The 11540-nt window shown below is 49.0% G+C and overlaps 1 non-coding gene across 1 annotated transcript; it reads right to left on the reverse strand.

Annotated features, from left to right (window-relative positions):
• Window positions 1–701: 701 nt before the first annotated feature.
• Window positions 702–784, reverse strand: TRNAL-CAG (transfer RNA leucine (anticodon CAG)). The gene has a single exon. It is a non-coding gene; the product is annotated as a tRNA-Leu (tRNA).
• Between the last annotated feature and the right edge of the window lie 10756 nt (window positions 785–11540).

Consider the following 11540-nt stretch of genomic DNA (forward strand, 5'->3'; position numbering starts at 1 on the left):
AGACTCTTACGAGTCCCCTGGACTGCAAGGAGGTCACATCAGTCCATCCTGAAGGAAATCAACCCTGAGTGCTCATTGGAAAGGACAGATACTGAAGCTGAAGCTCAAATATTTTGGCCACCTAATGCGAAGAGAAAACTCCCTGGAAAAGACCCTGATGCTGGGAAAGATTGAAGGCCAAAGGAGAAGGGGACGGCAGAGGATGAGATGGCTAGATAGCATCACCGATGCAATGAATATGAACTTGAGCACGCTCCGGGAGAGAGCGCAGGACAGGAAGGCCTGGCGTGCTGTGGTCCATGGGGTCACGAAGAGGCGGACGCAACGACTGAACAACAAAATAGAGCAAGAATACGCAGAATAATCCTGAGAGACCGTTGCAAAAGAGCTTTGCAGCCTGGAATTGGGAAGCAAGCAGAAAACGCCTGCAAAATCCCATTCGGCGTCTTGTAAAGCCTCCCTCCAGGTTGGATCGGGCTCAAGGGGGTGTTCACACGGTCGGAACAATCCTAATCCGGAGTCAGCAGAAGTGCAGCTTCTACCTACAGGACTCGGGCTGAGCAGGGCTTCCGCCTCCCCTTTCTGGTCTGCTCCCGGTAGATCCTGTTTGCAGGGACTCGGGCTGTTAAACAAGGAGGGGAAGGTGGAGGGAAAATTATTGCAAGAACATTTTAGGACGAGGGGGAAAAAATTCAGCTCTTTGTCAGAAGTGGGATTCGAACCCACGCCTCCAGGGGAGACTGCGACCTGAACGCAGCGCCTTAGACCGCTCGGCCATCCTGACTGGCTGATTGGCTCTTCTTGCCCTCACGTAGAAGAGCTTTCATCGGAGACCCGGGTGCGCGCAGCGCGGCAGTTGCGAGGCGCCCGCGCAGGCGCACTTTGATCGCCTTTGGTGTTGCGTTCCTGTTGCCAAGATTGCTGCTCCAGCTTCAGGGAAGGACCCGACCGGTGTGCCCTGGGTCTTAGCGCCCTGTGGATTGCAGGGAAACTTGCAGTTTAGCTGGGGAGGAACACAGGCAGGGTGAAGTTTCCCTAGATCTGCACGCGCTGGTTTGCAGGGGGCTCTAGCTGTGTCTGAAAGGGAGGGAGGGGATGCTCTAGGGAGGAAATACACCGGCCTTCCCCAACCTGGTGCCCTCCAGATGTGTTGCACTACAGCTCCCATCGTTCTGAAAGGCTGGAGGAAAGATCAGTGCAGCCTTATTGTATGCATGCTGATTTCTGGGATGAGGGTGCGGGTTGGGGTGGGGTGGGGGGCCAGGGAAAAAAGTAGTTTGATGCAAAAAAAGAGACCAGGGCTCCTGGAATTGTAGCTCTTGAGTAGAAGGGGGAATTCTGGCAGGTGTGTAGCTTGTCCTGCAAGCCACAACTGCTAAAATCCCCTCTTCTGCACCAGAGGTGGGCAGAAGGGGCATCTGGGGCTACTGGTAGATCTCAAGGTAATTTGCAATGCATCATCAAGGATTTCTGGCTTCCAGTTGTTCAACCATAGCAGCAACAAAATGGCTCCCCAGCCATCCTAATACTGCAGAAATGAAAACAGTTTGGGATAACCTTGAGTGGATAGTTGTGTGGAAGGACTCTGAGCTCAATTCAGGTCTGGTATAGGAAACAAATTCCTGGGCCCAGAATTCTTTAATTCCAACTGTATGACTCTGACACCAAGCTCTGGTTGGTGGATCTCGGGATGGTAGGTTGTTTTTTTTTTTTTAAGTAGATCCTGTAAGCCTGATGTAGTCTGCCTGCTACTGCTCTATACAACTATTAAAGGTGCAGCAGCCCTTTGCATCGGGCCACTCTAAATGGGACCAATCCCCAATTAAGTGTAGTTAGGGCTTGCAACTTCGGAGAGTAATTCTGTGCATGTTTACTCAGATGTCATACTGAGTTAAATGAGGCTTATTTCTAAGTAAGTAAGGGTGCATGAGGCTGCAAGTTTTCAGCCCTTAGAAAAACTCCCACTGGTGCCAAAGGGAGTTTTTTCACTTAAGGCTTGTGGCTGGAGGGGGTGCATCTCACACACACACACACACACCCCGTGCCTAAAATTAAAAATTAAAAAATCCTCCATGTGGCAACTAGGCATGCAGGAAATATAACATATTGTTTGGCCCTTACGAAGAAGAGGGGTGATATCAGCGCACTTGAGAGAGTGCTGACATTTGCAGAAGTACAGAAGATTTTTTGATCATTCTTTTTCTCCTTCCCGAAACAAGCCGATGAGAGCTGGCAAGCCATAGAATGTCATGTGGGTCATTTTGAAAATTACCGTGCGTCGGTTTTAATTTTTTTTTTTTAATGTGTTATTGTGGTTTTAGATCTTTATCCTGCTGCTGGCTTTTACGCTGGCTATTACTTTGGTATTATTCCGCTTTAAACTTTTAAAGGTTTTTATATTATACCATCCAACAGCCAAAGAGCTTTGGCTGTTGGATGGTATAGACCGGGCCAGTGTCACAGGTAGGCATTGTCGGGCATCCGCTGAGGGCCCGCAGCCCAGCAGGGGCCCACGGACAAGAACCCCCTGGACTTGCTCCTCCTCACCATTGCAACCTCTTTGCTTATCTGCCTTTTGCTGTGGTGCGGACAATGGTGGCGGTGCAAATGAGGAGCAGGAGATGCCACGGCCTACTTGTTCACTGTTCTTTGCCTGCCAGCAAGCAAGTGGGAGCAATGATGAGAAAGAAGGAGGAAGAGCAAGAGCAGCTGGAGACAGTGGTGGTGAGAAGGGAGACTCGGTGAGGGAGGGGCCCCACTAAAGATATCCTGCCCAAAGGCCTTCCAAAAGCCGGAGCCGACACTGGGTATAGAAATGTATAAATAAAAACAGGAAACGGAGGCAGGTGGTGGAATTCCCTGCTTGGAGGGAAGGCCAGGCTGTCACCCTGACCAGGAGCACTCCTGCACTGCAACATTTGGTTGCAGTTCCCACTTGCCTTTTATCAAGAGCATCGGAGGACTCCTGCTGAATCAGACCGCCAAGGACAGCACTGTGTTTCCCACAGTGGCCAACTAGAGGCATCTGAAAAGCCTTCTCATAGCCCACTAATGTGCCTCAGCACACAGTTTAGGAGTTCCCATTTTAAGAGCTGAGTGACAGGCAGAAATTCAAGAGGTACAGTTTTGATTTGAATCCAGCAATGTTGCTAGGCCAGGCCTCCACTGGTTTTGCCCATCATCATGAGAAGCTTTTGAGCCAAGGAAGCAATTGCCTAAGGGCTGTTTGGGCGGGCCCGGGCCCGGGCCCTGAGCTTGGCAGCCGGTCAGCCGCACTGCTTGATAATTGCCAGCCTTTGGCCACTGGGAAAAAAACAAAAACCCCTTTGACCATCTGTCCCCTGGGTTCTTTCCATGACTGTACACACACACACACACACACACACACACACACGGGCTTTGGTGGAGGAGGACTCGGATGGTCAAAACAAATCTTGTTAATTCATCCATGGGATAATGGCACCCAGCATGCCAAGCGAAGTTTCTGCAGCCGCCACGGCCCAAGTGGACAAAACCTGCAGGCAGAGCTGTGAATAGATGAAGAAAAAAGCCTGGCCTGGTCTTAGGCCTAAAAACAACGTGATCTGTCGACATCAGCGGTTGCAGGGATGGAAGCTAAGGGTTACCACAGAGAAGGAGCAAGAGCAGGTGGAGACAAGGGTGATCAGAAGGTAGCCCACGGTAGGCCTGGTCAGGCACCTGCTGAGGGCCCACACCCCAGCAGGGGCCCATTGTCAAGAGCCCCCTGGCCTTGCTCCTCCTCTTAGCCCTTACGACCTGCTTGTTCACCTGCCTCTCGCTCTGGGCGAGCCGACGGTGGTGGTGGCGAGGAGGAGGAGCAGGAGAGGCCACAGCCTACTTGCGCTCTGGCTCTCTGCCTGTGAGGCAAGCAAGTGGGAGCCACGATGGGGAAGAGGATGAGGAGCTGGTGATATGGGTGGTGAGAAGGCAGGCCGAGGGAGAGGTGTTTTGCCCAAGGGCTCTCAAACATCTGGAGTGGTTACAACTTCCCTTCTAGGTGAAGGGAAGCAGCCAGGGCTGGCCCAAGACATCTTGCGGTCTGAGGCAAGGACAAGATGGCAGCCGCCCACTTATCCCAAGATGGCACCCTCTGGAACAGAAGTGGACCAAAGCGTGGCAATGGGGCAATGTCCGCCACTGTACCTGAGGGAAGCAGGCTAGCTTGGGGGGCGTAGGGCAGGTGGAGTGGCACACACAGCTCTGTCCTCCAACACCTCCCCGCCTCACCGCCCCAGCAGCTGCCACCTCACTCAGGATTCTTCCTGCCTTTGCCGATAAGATCTTCTTCATCTTTTGCATGTCTCTGGATGAGTCACTGTTCAGGGCTCAACTCCTTCTTATCTGCTGCCCCACTCACTTGCTCTTCCTCTGGGCCCAGTCCACACCACCTCCCAGAATATGGGGAGAAGGTTACTGTTCCTTCTCCTCACACTGAGTGCAGATGAACCCAGGTTCAGATCCCCACCCACCCATGAAACTTGAGCCAGTCACCAACTCTCAGAGTAACCTGCCTCACAGGGTTGTTGGACAAGTATAGCCTGGCTTCAGCGGTCTATGTTCTGGTAACCTCCAGGTTAGACTACTGCAACACACTCTATGTGTGGCTGCCTTTGAAGGCAGTTTGGAAGCTGCAACATGTGCAAAATGTGGTGGCCAGATTGATAGAAGGGGGTCTGAGCATATAACAGTGTTTCTGGTCCACTTGTACTGACTGCCTGTACATTTCCAAGCCCAATTCAAAGTGCTGATTTTGACCTGCAAAGCCTTAGATGCCTCGGAATCACAATACCTGATGGAGTGCTTCTCCCGATATTAACTTACCTGTACATTATGATCAATATCTGAGGCCCTCCTCCAAGGTCCTCCTCTGAAGGAAGTTCAGTGGGTGGAAACAACAGAGAGGGTCTTCTTGGTGGCAGCCCCCTAATTGCAAATGCTTTCCCCAGTACAGTGAGATCTGCCTGGTGCCAACAAAGTCATCTTTTCGGTGCCAGGTTAAGACTTTCCCCTGCTCCCAGGCATTTGATGGCATATGAGGGGCTCCTAAAATTTTGATAGTTATTTTATCAGGTCCTGAAATGTTATTGTTAAGTCCTTTTTTTTATAGCTGTTTTAGATGGTTTTAAATCTTTGTATGTTAAAGGTATTAGATTATGTTTTATCATGTTGCAATTTAGGGTTTTAACTTTGGGATCTGCCCAGGGAACTTTGGCTGTTGGGCGGTATAGAAATGTTAATAATAATAATAATAATATAATATGTGGGGAGAGGACCATGTACACAGTCTTGGGCTCCTGGAACAAAAGATGGGATATAAGTATAAGAAGCGAGCAAGGAACAGCAGCAGCTGTAGGTTAGGAGGCTGTAGAGACCGGTGGTGGGTCCTCACTAGGTCATGGCCCTCAGCAAGTGCCCAGCTATGCCGAACCCTGACATAGACCAAGCATTGTGATAAATTCGAAAAGCTTTGCCCAAGGAGTGGCGACGGGAGGGAGTAGTTGCCCTCCCCTGGGGTGCCCCGGCGTGACTGCTGAACTACCCTCTTCTACACAGCTACGAAAGGTGCAGGAACCCGATTCTCTTTTGCATCTCACCGCCCTGCTTCAGGATTGTGCTTGCCCTGGATGATCTTGGGGCTACCAGGCCTAAGGAAGGATTTGCAAGGGGTGAAGGTAAAGCAGTGAGAGCTTCTGCGAGCACACCGTGCGGTTCCAGCATCCGGCCACCCTAGGCTCTCGTGGAAGCAGCTATAGACGGCAATGTTTTGACATTTATCTCCTCCGCCGCCCCCCCACCACCACCACCCTTTTAAAAAAGGAAACATCTTTCCTTAGAACGTTCAGAGAAATAATGTTCAGGGAACGTTACAGGCGGCCTGTCTTTTCACTTCCTTCTCTTTTGGCCTCCCTTTGCAAGAAAAAAGAAGTACCCCTTTGCTTCACTTTTTGTGGCATGATGAACCCCATGAACGGTCCTCCTTCCAGGTTTGGGTGGTAGCACTTGCTTGGGGGGGGGCGGGGGGGGGGTTTCCGGCTGTGAGCCTTTTTTGGATGAGATGAAGAAGCACCAGTGTTGACTCCAGGTTTTTGAGGCCCTTTGGGAAAGAGACACCCTCAATGGGCCCCCTCCCTTCAGCGAGGCTGCCTTCTCACCAAAGCGCTGAGGAGGAATTGTGTCAACACCCTGGTCATTTCTGAATCCCACTGGGAGGCCAAGGTTTCAACAGGAGCGCCAGCCGTATCAGCAGGAAAATTCCCCAGAGCCCTCAGGAGTCCATCAGTTTCCATCATTCTCTGAGGGCAGACCATTCTAATAGGCCCCTCAGCCTTGCAGAGGGGGAATGGAGCCAGAAGTCCAAGGGCAATTCTACATGAGGCATTTATCCCGCACCTTTACTAAGGCTTCTGCTTTTAGATTCTTTGCAGGATTAAGCTCGGCTCCTTTATACGTGCTTTTGGGGGGGGGGGTCTTTCTCTGCCTTTCTATATGTTTTATTATACAGCCACTAGATGGTGCTGTCATACAGCAGAATTGCGCTATTACAAGAGACTCCCATTCTGCCATTTCTAAATAATACCAGACTTTCCTTGTTAGGAAAAAAAAAATGTGATAATGGTTGCAAAGAGTGGAAGGGGCCCTAGAGGAGGATGACATCTTGTAAAGGACCCGCAAAATATTGTGAGTGAGCAATCCTGAGCGCACAATAACAGCCTCATGTAGAAAGGCTGTAAACCTCAATAGAATGTGATCTGACCATGACAATAGGTACCGTGTTAGGTCCCCCACCTCCAGATCCCCATCCTCCAGCCCAGTACTGAAGACCAAATCAAGAGTAAGTCCTGCCACATGCGCTGGGCCAATGACATGTTGGGATAGCCCCATGGTTGCCGTGGTGGCCACAAAGTCCCAAGCCCCAGAAATTACAGTCTCGGTGTGGAAGTTGAAGTCACTCAGGTCCCAGTGGATTTCAAGCTTAAAACCAGCCTTTTGAATTGCACCTGAAAACAAATGGATCGGCCAGTAAGGTGGCCAGATGCCAAAGATGAGAGAGATCCTGTGCCTTTAATCATTGTGTAGAAGAGGGGATTTTAGCTTGTCATGCAAGCTGCACTTGCTGAAATTCCGAATTCTGCTAAACTATGAAAGCCACAGAAGCCCTGCCCTCTTTGGCATCTGGCCACCCTACTCCCACCTGAGTCTCCTACGCTAGGGCTGGGCAGAAGGTTGATCTCCAGCTGTTTTGGACTTCAGCTCCCAGCAGCCTCTGCCAGCATGGCCAATGGTCAGGAATGCTGGAAGGTGAAGTGCAAAACATCTGGAGATCTCCTTTCTGCCCACTGCTGTCCTAGGCTACAGTCTTAGGTTGCAAGCCTAGTCCCACTTATGTAGGAGTAAGCCCCATTGAGGAAAGTGAAGCTTGTTTCAGAGTAATCAGGCAAAGGATTGTGCTGTTAATTCAGACTCCAACTAGGCCTTCCTGCCTCTTGCACACAGAAAGAGTGGGCAGGGAGCTCCTTGCTCTCTTATTACCCTTTGCATTCCAATAAATCCTTCCCTGTTCAGCTTTAGGTCTGTTTGTTTATTAAGGAAGCTGGGGCAAGACCAGCTTGCAGAGAGTTATATGCATACTGGACCACTCCATGGCTGGTGGATGCTGGGAATTGTAGTCCAATGCATCTGGATGATACCAAGTTGGACAAGGCTGCCCCAAGTTGATTAAAATAAACTACCTTTCTCCTTCTCAATGGCTGGGTTCACACAACATGCTGACCCACCCCAGTGTGGCTTGTTGTTGAATCGTGGGTTAGCATGTTGCCTGAACGCAGCGCATTTTCTGCAGGGTTGCTCATTAACCATGCAGTGTGTCTTGTTAACCACCCTGAACAACCCAACAACAAGCCATGGGCTCTCAAGGGGGTGTGTTTGAGAAAAATAAGCCACACTGCATGGTTAACAAGCCACCCTACGGAAAACACGCTGCGTTCAAACAACACAATAACCCAGCCTGCAGAAAACACATTTCTCTTGATTTCCGAGGTATTCTCTTCTTTATGATGTATTTAGCAAGTCGAAGTTAAACTCTTCCCTCCCTCCTCTGCATTCACCTCTAGCGCCCAGGGGTGGAACAATGCAAAAGCCTGGGTGCATGAGGGAACTGGGTATCAGTTTAACTGCTGCTTTCCCATATTCTTTTCTGTCCATGGAAAGAGGAAATTATTCAAGTGAGCAGTGAATCTCATCACGTTTTCACCACATGTAACACTGAAGACTCAAAAACCAAGAGCCATTCCAGCAGTCTGTACAGAGGGAGACACTTCACTCTGCCAGCCCTGCTGAAAGACTATGTAATTTTTCCCTCTTCCCTACCCATCCCTTGTTCCTTTTGTGTTATGTCTTTTGTAATCCTGTGGGCAGCGGCTATCTTGTTTTACTGATCGCATGTAAGCCACTCTGGGAACCTTTTTGGCGGAGGAGTAGGGCAAAAATACTTTACATACATACATTAAACAAATAAAGATGGGCAGCAGAGCAAAAGGGGCCCTGAGAAGAGCTAGGAGACAGGAATGGCAGCTGCATTGCTAGCTTGCTTGCCTGTTATCCCAGCCCTGTCTGCGTGGTGCTATGAACAATGCATTTCAGAGGGAGCAACACGAAATGGTTTGCATTTACTGAGAAGGCGCACAAAGGGGCCTGTGTGTCCTTAGGCTGAAGAAAGAAGCTGAGTGAGTTGAAAAGGGTATTTTGCTGATGGGGGCATTTGAGTTCACTGGTGGGGAATTCATGCCAGCTGGTGGAGAATTTCCCCAATGCTTTATATGTCTCTTAAAAAATGCCCCGCAGACGCAGTACCTAACGGTGCAAATCTTAGAATGGCCACATGAGGGCTGTGTTAGCTGCAGTAGCTAAACTCAGCAGAATGAGCAGATACCGATGTACAAGCATTTTGTTTGTCGGCAAATCATGCGAACATGCCCCATTTGCAATTCTGAATGTGAGCATGAGCAGGTTTTGGGGAGAAATGTTCACAAATTCCCAAATTTGTGATCACATTTGAAAAATGCATAATTTTTAAGATACGCACTTTGAAATGCACCTTTAAAAAAAACAACAACTGCATTTTCAAGCTTTGGTCAATGGGGGAGAAGTGTACACGTTTGAAAAATACGCACAGAAATGTGCAGTTTTCCCCTTCAAAATGTGCACTTTCCCCCATTCGAACATGCCGGGAAAAGGTTAAAAAGAATAGGAGCAAGCTGAAACAAGCTTCAAAGTGATTTTCAGAGAATCTAAGCAAGCTCGAAAATTGTTGGCTCGCCCATCCTAGAAACTAGAGCCTACACAAAACAAAACGCAAAGGTAGCCGCATTGGCCATAAGAAAGATTCTAAAATCCATACAGTGCCATCCCTTTATGAAGCCAACCAAAAGATTCCCCCCCCCCCAATGTGCAAACTTTTGAGATCTCCAGATCTCTTCATCAGGCAAGATTGAAGGTGGGGAGAAAAAGGCAGAGCCCAATTCGAATATCTGCAAACCCTCCTTCTCTATAACATCTTAAGATTTGGACTGTGTAGATAGGCTGACTACAACATCCAGTCAACCTTCTTCCCCCTACCTCTCCCCCTGCTTGACCTGCTTTTTTGTAACATTTTTCCTGATGAAGAGATCTGAAGATCTTGAAAGCTTGCACATTTTTTTGGCAGTCTTTGGGGTGGCCTAATAAGGGTATTACACTAATATGGATTTTAGAGCCAACTTGTGATTTTCTGCTTCCATCTTACATGAAGGGTAAATCTCATTGTTTCCTGCAGTATTATTTTGCCTTTCAAACAGCTCTTCTGGGGGTGGCCAGATGCAAAAGAGGATGAACGACACCTGCTGAAATTCCCTCTTCTACACAATGATTAAAGGCACAGGAGCCCTCTCCTCTTTTGCATCTGGCCACCCTAGTTGTAACAAGAGATCCAGAGAGACTGTTCAGTTTGGATGGAGTTTTTTCTGGAGTTGCCAACCTTTGAACCAGCTCTTGTAACTGTCCATGTAACAGGATTTTGATCAGCAGCAATGAGCAGAACTCTGTGCCATCTCAGAGTACTGCAGACAAAAGCATGTCAGGTCTGCAGACAAAACATTTGTGGTGATAGGGCAGAGAGGAAGGAATAATTGTCATAAGAATATACGAACAGCCATGCTGAATCAGACCAAGGGTCTATCTAGTCCAGCAGTTCTGTTCACACAGTGGGCAGCTAGTGCCAGAACATAAATATCCATCACTGGTCTCCTGTCCTATTTTGCTGCCTGAGACAATGAGTCAGTTTGTGTCTCTTTCTGCAGTGCGAAGGGCCGGCTCTACCATTAGGCAGAATGAAACGGTTGCTTCAGGCAGCAGAAGCTGGGAGATGACACTGGAGCGTCGGAAGAGAGAACTGTGTGTCAAGTGCCCCCAAAGCCAGCCTGCTGCCTTAAAGTGCTATGGAAGATACCCCTTCATAACCACAGTTGGAGAACAGTCCAGGCAGCTTTTCTACATGGAATGGAAAAGTGCAGCATCTTCTCCTTTGCCTCAGGCAGCAAACTGTCTTATCATTCATTCATTCATTCATTTCTATACAGCCCAATAGCTGAAGTTCTGTAGGAGGTTCACAAAAATTACTTGGGCTGAACCTGTTTGTCCTAAATGAACTTGGAGTCCTCTAACTATCCTAAGCCCTGCTGTCAAAGAGCCAGGTAGGGCGAGAGAGGGACAGAGGCAAAATTCCTCCATTTAAAATGAAAAAGCAGCTAGACAGACCTCTGACTTCTCTTACAAGGCCATATTGCTTTCCAGGGCAGCTGGGAGAGGGGAGGGGAGGGGAGGGGAGGGAAGGAAAGAGCCATGACCAGGTCTCTTCTGCCGTGCTCGGAGTTCCATCTACGGGGGCAGAGGAGGCAATTTGCCGTTTCCTATGGTGCCATTGGATTGAATCATAGAATCATAGAATAGTAGGGTTGAAAGGGGCCTACAAGGCCATCGAGTCCAACCCCCTGCTCAGTGCAGGAATCCAAGTCAGAGCATCCCTGACAGATGGCTGTCCAGCCTCATCTTGAATGCCTCCAGTGTGGGAGAGCCCCCCACCTCCCTGGGTCATTGGTTCCATTGTCCTATTGCTCTCTTAACTGTTTTACTTACTTACTTAATCAGTTTATATCCCCCCCTTCAATGTAAAAAAAAAGAAGTAATAATTCAGGGGTGACTCACAAAGGAACATTAAAGCAATCCATGATAAAAACAGAAACACAAGACTAAAATGACATTGCTTAAAACCAGCACTTAGAACTATTCCTTTTGCAGGTTACAAACCTGGGGAAATAATGCCTGGCTCCCAAATGGCAATAGGGTACATACTGAGTGATGCTCCCTGAGGAGAGCATTCCATAAATGGGGTGCCACAACCAAGAGGCAGTGGGGAAACCTGGGGGAGACCCTCTGAAGGTGCCCTAAGTTGTAGGCAGGCTTATGTTTGGTGTTGGTGATACATC

This window comes from Heloderma suspectum, chromosome 8, assembly GCF_057233095.1.
Source record: "Heloderma suspectum isolate Gila_16-S chromosome 8, 16-S_ref, whole genome shotgun sequence".
In the NCBI taxonomy this organism is placed as follows: domain Eukaryota; kingdom Metazoa; phylum Chordata; class Lepidosauria; order Squamata; family Helodermatidae; genus Heloderma; species Heloderma suspectum.